The sequence below is a fragment of the Pelodiscus sinensis genome, chromosome 24 (assembly GCF_049634645.1).
Source record: "Pelodiscus sinensis isolate JC-2024 chromosome 24, ASM4963464v1, whole genome shotgun sequence".
NCBI classification, from domain to species: domain Eukaryota; kingdom Metazoa; phylum Chordata; order Testudines; family Trionychidae; genus Pelodiscus; species Pelodiscus sinensis.
The window spans coordinates 12,197,181-12,211,095 of record NC_134734.1 but is presented as its reverse complement, the minus strand read 5'-3'; the positions used below and the strand labels follow the sequence as shown (position 1 = coordinate 12,211,095).

The 13,915-nt window shown below is 49.9% G+C and overlaps 1 protein-coding gene and 3 non-coding genes across 4 annotated transcripts in view; all 4 read right to left on the bottom strand.

The window, feature by feature from the left end:
• The window catches only part of LOC102443733 (uncharacterized), a 277,521-nt gene that overhangs the window by 110,286 nt on the left and 153,320 nt on the right, over positions 1-13,915 (bottom strand). The gene's annotated exons all lie outside the window — the stretch shown is intronic.
• TRNAC-GCA (transfer RNA cysteine (anticodon GCA)) lies at positions 1,022-1,093 on the bottom strand. Its single transcript has one exon. It is a non-coding gene; the product is annotated as a tRNA-Cys (tRNA).
• TRNAG-UCC (transfer RNA glycine (anticodon UCC)) lies at positions 7,142-7,213 on the bottom strand. The gene has a single exon. It is a non-coding gene; the product is annotated as a tRNA-Gly (tRNA).
• TRNAC-GCA (transfer RNA cysteine (anticodon GCA)) lies at positions 11,049-11,120 on the bottom strand. Its single transcript has one exon. It is a non-coding gene; the product is annotated as a tRNA-Cys (tRNA).

Below are 13,915 nucleotides of genomic sequence, written 5' to 3'. Positions count from 1 at the left end.
ATGTAACCTTTCTGCTGGGAAGGCCCAGCAGCAACCAGGGCCGGGTTCAATATCTAGGGGTCCATCTCACACAGAACCGTCTCGAGCCCTCACCAAGTAGCCTGGGAAATTCACACACCTATGGGCGCCTCTGAGAGGCAATGCTTCCCCGCGCGCAAGCACAGAATCTGAGTGTAGAAAAGAAACATTTAATGAAACAGAGAGAGAAGTCGCAAGGCTTTAACTTGGGAAAATACCACAAACAGAGTTCATAGCCCAAACCATGAGCAACATCCAACACCCCAAGGCTACGTCTACACTGGCAGCTTCTTGCACAAGAACTCTTTTGAGGAAGAGTTCTTGTGCAAAACTCTTCCACAAAAGAGAGAGTCTACACTGGCATGTGCTTTTGCGCAAGAGCATCCATGCCAGTGTAGACGCTCTCTTGTGCAAGAAAGCTCTGATGGCCATTTTAACCATAGGGGCTTCTTGCGCAAGAAATTCACGGTGCCTGTCTACATTGGCCTCTTCTGGAAGAGCTCTTGCGCAAGAGGGCTTATTCCTCATGGGGAGAGGAATAACTCTTCCAGAAGAAGCCCTGTTTTACAATGCTGTACTGTAAATTTACTTCTGGAAGAACATTCGTGCAGTGTAGAGAGCCAGCACGTTTTTGCAGAAGAACGGCTGTTCTTGTGCAAGAAGCTGCCAGTGTAGCCCAAAAGTGTCTGGAGTCCAGCAGCCCAGCACTCCCTTGGGGCTCAGAACACGGACACTCTGTACCCCTCTCATCCACTAAGCCCATCCCCTTGCATCTTTCAGTGCTCGCCTCCCCCCCAGAAGAAGCTTCACCGTTGTGGAGCATGTTCCCAGTGGAGGCCATATTCAAAAGATCCCACAGGTGGGCCCCGTGTTGAGCCTCACATAAAACCAAGTAGTATTGTGGGCCACAAGCAATCCAACGGCCAGGTGTTGAGTAGCCCTGGAACTTGTCCCTGGCTGCTACTGCTGGTACCTGGCAGAATGGTTACAAAAGTCACAACTAAGGGAGCACCTGGATTTGAACCAGGGACCTCTTGATCTGCAGTCAAATGCTCTACCACTGAGCTATACTCCCTTATGTTGCATTAGCTTCTAATTTTGAGATTTATAAAGGGCACACCCTTCCCCAAAGTTCATGTGGAAATGCATATAAGTACTACAGCTTGCACAATCCCCACACCTGTTCACACTCACCACAACATACAACAGCTTTTCTGGGAACACACACTTCTCCCCTGCTCTCCAGCATTCCTCCAAACCTCAAAGGTACAGGGTCCCTGAACTCCTTAATTTCCACAGTATTCATCCATTAATTCCCCAATAAATTGCATTCTGACCAGAAATACAGAGAACACCTTGGCCTGTACGCCCAGCCCTGCAGAGGAATGGGGCACCAGCAAGTCCAGTCCCAATGCTGCTCCCTCTTTTTAATATTTTGTATGCTTGTGGGAAACATGGATCAGCACTCATGTCACTTTGTGGACTGTAGCCCATCATGCTGCTGGCCTTACTGTCCCATGGCGCATTGCGGTAAATAAAATAATAGAGATATACCTGTCTCCTAGAACTAGAAGGGACCTTGAAAGGTCATCGAGTCCAGTCTCCTGCATTCACAGCAGGACTAAGTACCATCCCTATAAAACCCAGCCTTCCATCTTTGCTTTGTGGCATTTTTCATTGTCCCGGCTGCAGGGCCAGGGGGGCAGGAGCAGAGCAGAGCAGGGCAGAGAAGCAGCAGGTGTCAGGCCTCTCCCTGCACTCACAGGTGGCAGCAGACAGCAGAAGGGAGGAGACTTGAGGAAAATGGTGGTATAGCCCCCACTCCCACCCCTTATATCCACTACAGGAGCAGAGAAAATAGGATCAAACGTCAGCATGGTTTGTGGTGCCAGGAAATTGGGATGTGCTTGGAATGGGATTGCTTCTCATAAAACCATACAGGAAAGAAACAGCATCAGCTCGCAGGCTCTGCCCACAAGCCTAAGCAACAGCCAGCACTTCCCACAGTGCCCCAGCGCTCCCTGCTGCTAGCAATACTGACACCCTTTACCCATCTGATCCAGCCAGCCCGTCCACTTGCATCTGTCAAATGCTCACCCTCACACACAGGACATGTCTCGCCATTGTGGAGCATGTTTCCAGTGGAGGCCATGTTCAAAGGATCCCACCTGTGGGCCACGTGTTGAGCATCACGTGATACCAAACCACACCGTGGGCAGCAAACAAACAGGCCACAGGTTTCATGCTGAGTAGGCCTGGCCTAAATATTGAACTTAGCCCTAACTACTGATAGAGCCACCTAGCAGAATGGTTACAAAGTTACACCTAAGGGAGCACCTGCATTTGAACCAGGGACATCTTGATCTACTATCAAAAGCCCTAGGACCACACAATGCTCCCTGGAACTGCACTACAAGATAATGTTGAGGTTCATAAAGGGCACACCCTTCCCCAAAGAGGTGCTCATGTGGAATAGCATATAAATACAACAGCTCGCGCAATCCCCACACCTGTTCACTCTCACCACAAACACACAACAGCTTTTCTGAGAACACAGAAAAGCTCTGGGCTTAGTCCACAGGGGGAGGGGGTATTGGGGTCCAGGAGGGCTTTCAGGTTGCAAGCTCTGGCAAGTGGGAGGAGAAGGGACGCTCTGTCATCAGCGCCGCCCTCTTACTCCCTCCCATACTATGCATAGCAAGCAGGAAGCTCCTGGGGGCACAGCTCCAAGGCAGAGGGCTGGAGAGTGCGGGGAGAGGCAACTAACGTGACAGCACACGATACCTTCCTGGCCAAACCAGCCAGGATCGCCTCTCAGGGGCTCCAAGATCTACCAGTAGATCCCAATCTACTGGGTGGTGACCACTGCCCTAAGGATACTCGTACCACAAGTTGAGAAACACTGCTCTAGGATAAACCACCTCCATGAGGAGGGTAGCTAACAGCGGTGAGAGCACATTTACAATGCTGCTTTACAGATCTGTCTCTTGTGGCGCTGAGGGGAGGAATTCACATGCCTAAATGAGAAAATTACAACAGAGCTCAATTCCCTGTGGGGACAAGCCCAAACCTGGCTCCCGTGGGCAACCAGGATGGTCTGACACTAAAGTTGCAGCCTCCAGAAGCTTTTACAGTTGCTAGGTTTCAAACCTACACAGGCAAACCCCAAGAGCTTGCTAGTCCAGCACCTTAACCACTCAGCCACAGCTACTTCAGTCAGGTTATCTTTTTCTGACACTTTGCTTCTGATCTCATGGATCTATCATTTCCTGTTCTGTTCTCAGACTGGCTTTCAATCACTCGCTCACTGCTCTGCCCTTGGGTATGACCATGGCTTCAGGACAAAGATTCTTGCCCTTTCCCTTCAGACTGGCTGAGTGTGGCTAATGGCATCACTGTACATTGTCCATTCCCTGCCTTGACAGTGCCTTTCCCAGTTACATCTCCAGCACATCAGGAATTCCAAGAGCAGGGGACAGGTTTTCTCTGGGGCACTCAGCTTTGCAGTGTTTAAAGGCGAAATATCTATTGGATGTTGAGGTTTATCTGTTGGTGGGAATGGAAGGATGGACATAAGAGTTTTAAGCACAAAGTGAAATTACCAATTAAAAAAAAAGAAAAGTGCATGTAAAGACATTGGCTGCCAAAAAAGAATGATTGACAGGTCGTATGCCCTGTCTACACTATAAGGATTTCTCTATATGTTACACCGACAATCAAAAAACCCTGCTCTAATTACTTTGCTTATGCATGGACACAGCACACTCCTCCTGTCTCCAGAGCGTCCGCTGTTGGTGCTCTCACATCAACAGAGACAGCAGGGACTGTGTGCAGCTATCCCACTGTGCTACTCAGAGCCGTCCTGCCCATAGTACGGTTTGGGGTGAGCACCCTAAGCCCCGCACAGTGTGGGGTCCTGTGGTGGCTGCTTCAACCATCCTAAGGACGAATCCCAGGGCAGCCTCGGAGATTACCTGAGGGTCGGCCCCATCACTCACTGCGGCGGTGGAGCAGGGCCAACCCAGCAGCCTTCTCCGTTCCACCCTGCCCCCGTGCTCTCCAAGCCCATTGCGCTCAGCTTCACTGCAGCAGCAGGAAGCAAAGTGCACTGGTCTCAGGGCATTCTGCTTCCCGCCACCAGAGAGAAGTGGGGTGCAGCAGGCTGGGACAAGGTGGCAGGGCAGAGTAGGCTATCAGGCCACTCTGGGTACGACAGTTGTGCTGAGTGCCAGAGGGGGTGTCAATCACTGCTGCTGCCCCGCCTCACGTTCCCCATAAGTCCCAGGATTGTGTTACTCAGGGGAGGGAGTGGAGAAAGGATGGGAAGGAACATGTATGGGGTGGGGACTGGGTCTGCTGCGAGGGTGAGGGGGGTTTCTGTGGGCCCCGAGCCTCACTTGGGACAGCCCTAGTGCTACTCGCCACCTTCTGCAACAAGGAGTTGTGGGAACATTTGTTTTGGGCCTGCAAGGAACAAGATTTCAGCAAAGGTGACTGGGACACAGGGTGCAGGGAAGACGTGTGTGGTGGGCAGGGAGAGCACACTGAGCAGAAGAAAAGTGAAAATAACATTTGAAAAGTGTGTAAAAGAAAGTGACGCACGACTATGATACTCAAAGGGAAGTTGTTCTTTATATCAACATAGTTGGGCCAGGGATTCCATATTATGGTCAGGGATAACCGGCTTGACAGCACCATGGCTGAAAAGGTTCTTGGACTTCTGGTGGATCACAACCTCAACAAGCCCTCAACAAGGTGATGTTGCAAAAAAAACCAATGCAGTTTAGGTTGCATTTACAGAGGCATAGCATGCAAGTCACGGGAGGTGCTAGTACCACTTCACTCAGCTCTGATTAGGCCTTATCAGGAGTACTGTGGTCAGCACTGTAAGAGAAACTGGAAAAGATCTGAAGATGATTGAAAATGATGCTCAGAGGGATGGAATGCAACCTTATGAGCAAAGGCGGAAAGATCTGGGCATATTTGGTATGCAACAAAAGGGATTAAGGGGAAGAGGGGCACGTAATTGCACATTTCAAATACTTGAAAGGCTGCCACAAAAGAGATGGAGAAGTGCTGTTCTCTCCTGCCACAGAGGGCAGGACCACAGACAACAGATTCAAACTGCAGCAGAGTTTGGTGGTGCCAGAAAATGGGATGTGCCTGGAATGGGATTGCTTCTCAGAAAACCATACAGGAAAGAGACAAAATCACCAGGCACATGAAAGAGTCTGGCTGGAGATGCTCAGCCCTTCCATACGGTTCCAGACTCAAGCATCCCACCCCCCAGGGAGGACAGGGGATGAGGCTGAGGCGTTCCTTCCCCAGTTCATATGGGACTATTGCTCATTGTTCCCCTTTGTAAGGGAGTGAGTGAGGAGAAAGTGCACAGTTTTCTGCATTCCTTACTCTGGCTGGGGAGTGCAGGGGAAGAGGAGTTAGATTTGCCTCAGCCGGGGAGCATGTACCTCTCCAATGATTGTGCCCAATGGTGGTGCAGGAGCCATGGATAGGCACTTCTCACAAACTGCTTACGTCACAAACCCTCCTAGCACCAAACAGGTCTTCAGCCATGGGTTCAACAAGTGCAGAGTGACTGCAGAATCTGCCTTTGGCAGATTGAAGAGTGATTGGCATTACCTTTTCGGCAGGCTAGACATCAATGAGGAAAACACTCCTATAGTAATAGCAGTCTGCTGTGCTCTGCACAACGTTTGTAAAGTTATTGTGTGTGGGGGGGGTGGAATTTCCTTAGCGGTAGCTCATTCAGATGGATTGTCTGGTAATTGATTTGAGCAGTCACCTCTCATGACTATCAGAGGGACTAAATTAATGTTTGTCAGTGTGGGGGGGGGAGAGGGGAGTGCTGCTCAAATCAGGGAAGCACTGAAGCAGTATTTTGATTTGAGTCCTACTCATATGTTTTTCTGCCATGTATTTGGCCAGGCATTGTTTACTTGCTGCCTCAAAGGACCCTGGTAATGATTGCACCTGGAGCACTGGTTGCACTTTTCACTTGTGCCGATTGCCACTCTTTATGAATTTCAGCAGTAACCAAGATGTGAAGGACAAAAACAAAAATCAATGTTATTCCGAAGATTCACATTTTATTAAACAGCTTTGCCACTGGCCAGCCTTGTCAGATGTCCCACTTCCTCCTCCAACTCCACTTCCTCATCCATCGCTTTGTCCTTGGGGTTGACACCGTTGGCCACTACCTCCAGCTCCAGCTTCTGGTAAGCCTGCCATGGCTGCTTGATCCTTCTTGTTTTCCCTTCCATAGCTCTTTCCGTCAATGCCACGAGCTGTCTGCCTGTTGGTATCTAAGTAGCTATGCGTGGATAGCAGCTGGAACTGCACGGTCTCCTCTCCTCACAGACTCAGCAACTCCAGTGTTCTCCAGGCAGGAGCACATTTGCTTTAGAAAGCTACCATGATCAGTTGGGAAGTTGCAATGAGAATTCTCCAAGCCAGGCAAATAGGAAGAAGAATTTCAAAGTTTCCCGGGGCTCTGAAAGGAAGGGCTGCATGTACCTGTAGGGAAGTGGAGTCCAAACTGCTGGCCAGAACGGTCATGAGATATCTCCTGGAGGATGCTTAGGCTCACTAGACTCAGTAAATCAGGGGTGGCCAACCTGTGGCTCGCGAGCCACATGCGGCTCTTCACCCCTGAAAGTGCAGCTCGCAAAGCCTCCCCTGTGGCTCACGTTGCCGCCCCATGCACCCCTACAATCGTGCCCCTTGCCACCAATGCTCACTAGGTGCAGGGGAGCCGTCCGGTATGGCAAAATGGTGCTGGCAAGATGGCAGCAGTAATGAGAGCATGATGCAGCTAAAGAGCCTATACCGCAGTTCTTAAAGGGGCAGTGTCCCTTTTTTTTTCTCAATGTTGGTGCGGCTCTTTTCATTTTTTCACAGCTTTTTCGGCTCTCTTCATTTAATGGTTTGGCCACCCCTACAGTCAATCGAACACCAATGTATTCATCGCTGCCCATTCAGCCAGCAGATTGTGAGGCCATTCCCTGTGATTTAGAACTTTAATTTTCCCATTCTGTGGATAAAGTGATTATATCAAAGTGAGTGAATTTAAACCAATTCCAGAGCAGGAAAAGAGACTTGTCATTGCATTGGCTGGGAATCGAACCCAGGTCAACTGCTTGGAAGGCAGCTATGCTCACCACTATACCACCAATGCACTTGGGCTGCAAGTTTCTGATGAGCTATGAAAATGACTTGTTCACACAGCCATCATGCGCAGGCTGCATTGGCTGGAGGCAGCTTATTAACACAGGGCAGACAGGTTTCCTCAGTGACGGAAAGGTGGAACAAGGGCCACAGGCTAGAGCAGAGGTGTAACGAGCACAAGTTAGGAGGTTGATAGGGTGGAGGAGGAGGGTGAAGGTGAGAGTGTGGGGTCTGGTTGGGAGGTGGTGTGCAGGATTGGATTCAAGTTGGAGGCCTGAGCAGGATGAGGCAGTGCTTTGGAGTCCCTACCTAGCAGACAGTCCAGGGGCTGGGTTCAGATAGCTCCCTGCTGCCCTCACCTTTCAGAAGCTATTCCCATTGGCTGTGATTTTCAGCCAGTGGGAGCAATGGGGATGGCACCTGCAAGCAAGCACAGGGACAGAGCTACCCCGTGCTGCTGACCCCAGAGCCAATTCCCCACACACTGCTAGCAAAGGTGGAGTTTCGGGGGGGAGGGCAGCAGCTTGTGTGTATCAGGACACGGCTTCCTTTTCTTTCCATTCCCTGGACTATCAAGGAGCAAGGGGGAAGTACAGGCATTCTGTGTGTAAGCTGCATCTAAATCAATGCTTCCATTATAGCCACCTGGAATGGGAAAGGAATCTGGGGTGTGGGTATGTTCACACAGTTTGCTTAGACCTGCTAGATATCAACAGTTGTTATGTAAATACAGTTCATGCTAAAATCCTGGGTATGGTTATGTAAATACAGGTCTCTCAGTTTGCTTAGGCCTGCTAGATATTCAATTGTTAGAATGGTGTTTTGCCCATTGTAACCAATGTGGCTGTTGTGGGGTCACAAAGTGTTATCACTAAATGCAGGAATTGTGAGATATGACTGTCAATGCTTGCAATTATTGGGGGAATGCAGACAAATCAGACTGTGCTTAACTCAGCTCAAAGGAGAGAAACTGTCAATAAAACGAACCTCAGATGGACAAGCCTTCCTCTGCAAAAACTCTGTGAAGTTTACTGGGAGAAAAGCAGGACTCTTAATCAGCAGGCTGCATGTCCTCCAGGAGTGAGCTGCAAGAATGGTTTAAGCGGTTTCTCTCCCCACCCCGCTTCTAATGATAGAATTAGAGCAGACTCCATAAGACGTCTTATGATTATTTTTAAATTTACTTCAGTGGATGACAGCAGCGAGCAGGCAGATGGCAAGTGACCAGCGGAGGGAGGGAGAAAGATGCCTCGTTATCTTCCGCACACTCAGGATGGGAGGTGAACTCTGCGGCTACATCTCTGAATTCAGGGTCTGCCCTGAGCATGGTCAGCAACTGTCAGAGAAGAGCAGGGAAGGGATGGGCATGTGACGGGGACATTGACTTTGCTGGACTTAAGAACCTGAGAGGAAAAGGACATTGCCCAACCTACTTGTGGTGGGACTGGTACTCCTGGCATTTTGCTATGAACTTTATTTGTGGTGTTTTCCCAAATGTATGTCACCTTACTTCCCTCCCCTTTTATTAAATGTTTCTTTTCTATACTCTGACTCTGTGCTTACAAGTGGGGAAGCATTGCCTCCCAGAGGCACCCAAGAGTGTTGCGTGAATTTCCCAGGTTCCTGGGTTGGACTTGAACCAGTTCTATGTTGGATGGATGGGAAGCAGGGGTGGGCAATAATTTTTTTTTTGAGGGGGGGGGCACTTCATGAATTTTGCTAGTTGGTCATGTTGCCAGCTTCACCCCAGAAGGGGCAGGGCATGGAGTGGAAGGGGCAGGGCTGGGGACTAGCCTTCCCCCAGCTTGCAACTCCTGACTCTGCTGTGTTGCCTGGCAGCTGCCTGGGTTGCTACAGCTAATTAAAAGGTTCACAGCTCTGGTCCCTACCAGACAGCACTGCAACTGTGAGTCATCAGCCATTTAAAGATCCTACTGCCTGAGCCACCACCTGGAAATTCAGGGCCATGGGCAGCAGGATGTAAATAGAATGCAGCCAGATGCAGTTCTTGGGCTGGATCCAGCCCCCATGTCATAATTTGCCCAGCCCTGATGGAGAGGAATGCCTATGTAGCCCTTGTGCCAAGTAGGCCCGGCATCAACCAGGGCCGGGTTCAATATCTAGGGGTTCCTTTTCATCCGTCTCACACAGAACCGGCTCGAGACCCCACCCAGTAGCCTGGGAAATTCACACCCCTGGGAGCCTCTGAGAGGCAATACTTCCCCACTCGCAAGCACAGAGTCTGAGCAAAGAAAAGACTTTTAATGAAAGAGAGAGAGAGAGAAGTCACATGGCATTAACTTGGGAAAATACCACAACCAGAGTTCATAACCAACCCATGAGTAACCATCCCAGCTGAAATGGATTGAGCAATGTCCTTTGCTTGTCACGCTCAGTAGTCCAACAATGTAAGGGTCCCTTTCACCTACCCAAACTTTCTCCGTACCCCACTTCAAACATCCCACTTTCAGCTCTGTCCAGTCAGTGTTCACTCAGACACATCACCCTGATGACTCACTCATTGAGCCAGAGGCCATGCCACCTTTGTGGTGCTCCTGTGGTCCGCTTGCTCCAGCCAGCTATCTTGCTGGCTGCCTACTCCTGCCAGCTGCCTTGCTCGCCACCTGCCACTGTTCCTACTGGCTGGCCACCGGTCACAGTGAGTCTGGCTCCAGGCCAAACCAGTGACTTCAGCTCTTAGTGATTTCAACTCTGAGCCACCACCTAGGCTGACCAAAAGATTCCAGCTTCTATTGGAATAGGAAAAAGACTCCTCATAAAGTCAACTTTTAGATCTATCCTTAGAGCAGGGGAGAAAGGAGGTTGGTTGAATCAGTCTTACAGCTAACGCCTGGCAGACATGAAGCTGGCCAGCCCAGCCCCAACTCATCCACTCAACTCTGGAAGAGGGAGGTTTATTCATCTGAGACCCTGTAGAATGATGGTGTCTCTCCTGCAAGTACTGGTGTCATATTTACAGGTCCTACATTTAGGGGTCGCATGGTCTGTGGCCCCACAACAGCCAAATTAGTTACAAAACACCACGTTCCATTCTGACAATTCACCCTCAATCAGCCCTGGCTGAATTGAATTTATATAACCACACCCCGGATACCTTCCCCATTCCGGCATGAGCTGTATTTACATATCAACAGTTGATTAGCTTGCAGGACTAAACAATTTGAGTGAGCATACCCACCCCCAGGGCTGCTCTCTCCTTTCAGCTGGCTGCTTTGCAAGCAGACATTCAGCCCCTGTTTACACCTACATCAGGGTTACTCAATTTTGGAAGCCCCAGGGGCCACAGTGATACTCACAGCACATGCCCAGAACCACAGTTTAAGTGTGGTTGCATATACATGCAAATATATATACAAATATAAGCAAATAGCTTCTTTCACACTGACGAGCATGAATACAAAGATTAAGGCTTAAGCTGCAGCACAGGACCCAAACATGGTCAGTGTGAGATAGTCAGCACCTCACAGGCTGTGCCCAGAAGGCTAAGCAGCCAGCACTTCCCAAATACCCCAGCGCTCCCTGGGGGCTAGGAACACCGACACCCTGTACCCCTCTCATCCACTCAGCCCCTCCCCTTGCATCTTTCAGTGCTCACCTCCTCCCCAGCAGAAGCTTCACTGTTTTGTGGAGCATGTTCCCAGTGGAGGCCATGTTCAAAAGATCCCACCTGTGGGCCCCGTGTTGAGCCTCACGTAAAACCAAGTAGCATCATGGGCCACAAGCAACCCAATGGGCATGTGTTGAGTAGCCCTGGCTTAGCTATGGAACTTGTCCCTGGCTGTTGCTGATGGCACCTGGCAGAATGGTTACAAAAGTCACAGCTAAGGGAGCAACTGGATTTGAACCAGGAACCTCTTAATCTGCAGTCAAATGCTCTACCACTGAGCTACACTCCCTCACATCATGCTAATGTGTAATTTTGAGGTTTATAAAGGGCACACCCTTCCCCAAAGCTCAGGTGGAAATGCATATAAATACTACAGCTTGCACAAACCCTACAGCTGTTCACTCTCACCACAACATGCAACAGCTTTTCTGGGAACACACACTGCTCCCCTGCTCTCCAGCATTCCTCCAAACCTCAAAGGTACAGGGTCCCTGAACTCCTTAATTTCCACAGTATTCATCCCTTAATTCCCTAATAAATTGCATTCTGACCAGAAACACAGAGAACACCTTGGCCTGTATGCCCAGCCCTGCAGAGGAATGGGGCACCAGCAAGTCCAGTCCCAATGCTGCTCCCTCTTTTTAATATTTTGTATGCTTGTGGGAAACATGGATCAGCACTCATGTCACTTTGTGGACTGTAGCCCATCATGCTGCTGGCCTTACTGTCCCATGGCGCATTGCGGTAAATAAAATAATAGAGATATACCTGTCTCCTAGAACTGGAAGGGACCTTGAAAGGTCATCGAGTCTAGTCTCCTGCATTCACAGCAGGACCAAGTACCATCCCTATAAAACCCAGCCTTCCATCTTTGCTTTGTGGCATTTTTCATTGTCCCGGCTTCAGGGCCAGGGGGGCAGGAGCAGAGCAGAGCAGGGCAGAGAAGCAGCAGGTGTCAGGCCTCTCCCTGCAATCACAGGTGGCAGCACACAGCAGAAGGGAGGAGACTTGAGGAAAATGGTGGTATAGCCCCCACTCCCACCCCTTATATCCACTAGAGGAGCAGAGAAAATAGGATCAAACGGCAGCATGGTTTGTGGTGCCAGGAAATTGGGATGTGCTTGGAATGGGATTGCTTCTCATAAAACCATACAGGAAAGAGACAGCATCAGCTCACAGGCTCTGCCCACAAGCCTAAGCAACAGCCAGCACTTCCCACAGTGCCCCAGCGCTCCCTGCTGCTAGCAATACTGACACCCTTTACCCATCTGATCCAGCCAGCCCGTCCACTTGCATCTGTCAAATGCTCACCCTCACACACAGGACATGCCTCGCCATTGTGGAGCATGTTCCCAGTGGAGGCCATGTTCAAAGGATCCCACCTGTGGGCCACGTGTTGAGCATCACGTGATACCAAACCACACCGTGGGCAGCAAACAAACAGGCCACAGGTTTCATGCTGAGTAGGCCTGGCCTAAATATTGAACTTAGCCCTAACTACTGATAGAGCCACCTAGCAGAATGGTTACAAAGTTACACCTAAGGGAGCACCTGCATTTGAACCAGGGACATCTTGATCTACTATCAAAAGCCCTAGGACCACACAATGCTCCCTGGAACTGCACTACAAGATAATGTTGAGGTTCATAAAGGGCACATCCTTCCCCAAAGAGGTGCTCATGTGGAATAGCATATAAATACAACAGCTCGCGCAATCCCCACACCTGTTCACTCTCACCACAAACACACAACAGCTTTTCTGAGAACACAGAAAAGCTCTGGGCTTAGTCCACAGGGGGAGGGGGTATTGGGGTCCAGGAGGGCTTTCAGGTTGCAAGCTCTGGCAAGTGGGAGGAGAAGGGACGCTCTGTCATCAGCGCCGCCCTCTTACTCCCTCCCATACTATGCATAGCAAGCAGGAAGCTTCTGGGGGTGCAGCTCCAAGGCAGAGGGCTGGAGAGTGGGGGGAGAGGCAACTAACGTGACAGCACACGATACCTTCCTGGCCAAACCAGCCAGGATCGCCTCTCAGGGGCTCCAAGATCTACCAGTAGATCCCAATCTACTGGATGGTGACCACTGCCCTAAGGGTACTCGTACCACAAGTTGAGAAACACTGCTCTAGGATAAACCACCTCCATGAGGAGGGTAGCTAACAGCGGTGAGAGCACATTTACAATGCTGCTTTACAGATCTGTCTCTTGTGGCGCTGAGGGGAGGAATTCACATGCCTAAATGAGAAAATTACAACAGAGCTGAATTCCCTGTGGGGACAAGCCCAAACCTGGCTCCCGTGGGCAACCAGGATGGTCTGACACTTAAGTTGCAGCCTCCAGATTTAGAAGCTTTTACAGTTGCCAGGTTTCAAACCTACACAAGTAAGCCCCAAGAGCTTGCTAGTCCAGCACCTTAACCACTCAGCCACAGCTACTTCAGTCAGGTTATCTTTTTCTGACACTTTGCTTCTGATCTCATGGATCTATCATTTCCTGTTCTGTTCTCAGACTGGCTTTCAATCACTCGCTCACTGCTCTGCCCTTGGGTATGACCATGGCTTCAGGACAAAGATTCTTGCCCTTTCCCTTCAGACTGGCTGAGTGTGGCTAATGGCATCACTGTACATTGTCCATTCCCTGCCTTGACAGTGCCTTTCCCAGTTACATCTCCAGCACATCAGGACTTCCAAGAGCAGGGGACAGGTTTTCTCTGGGGCACTCAGCTTTGCAGTGTTTAAAAGCAAAATATGCATTGGATGTTGAGGTTTATCTGTTGGTGGGAATGGAAGGATGGACATAAGAGTTTTAAGCACAAAGTGAAATTACCAATTAAAAAAAAGGAAAGTGCATGTAAAGACATTGGCTGCCAAAAAAGAATGATTGACAGGTCGTATGCCCTGTCTACACTATAAGGATTTCTCTATATGTTACACCGACAATCAAAAAGCCCTGCTCTAATTACTTTGCTTATGCATGGACACAGCACACTCCTCCTGTCTCCAGAGCGTCCGCTGTTGGTGCTCTCACATCAACAGAGACAGCAGGGACTGTGTGCAGCTATCCCACTGTGCTACTCAGAGCCGTCCTG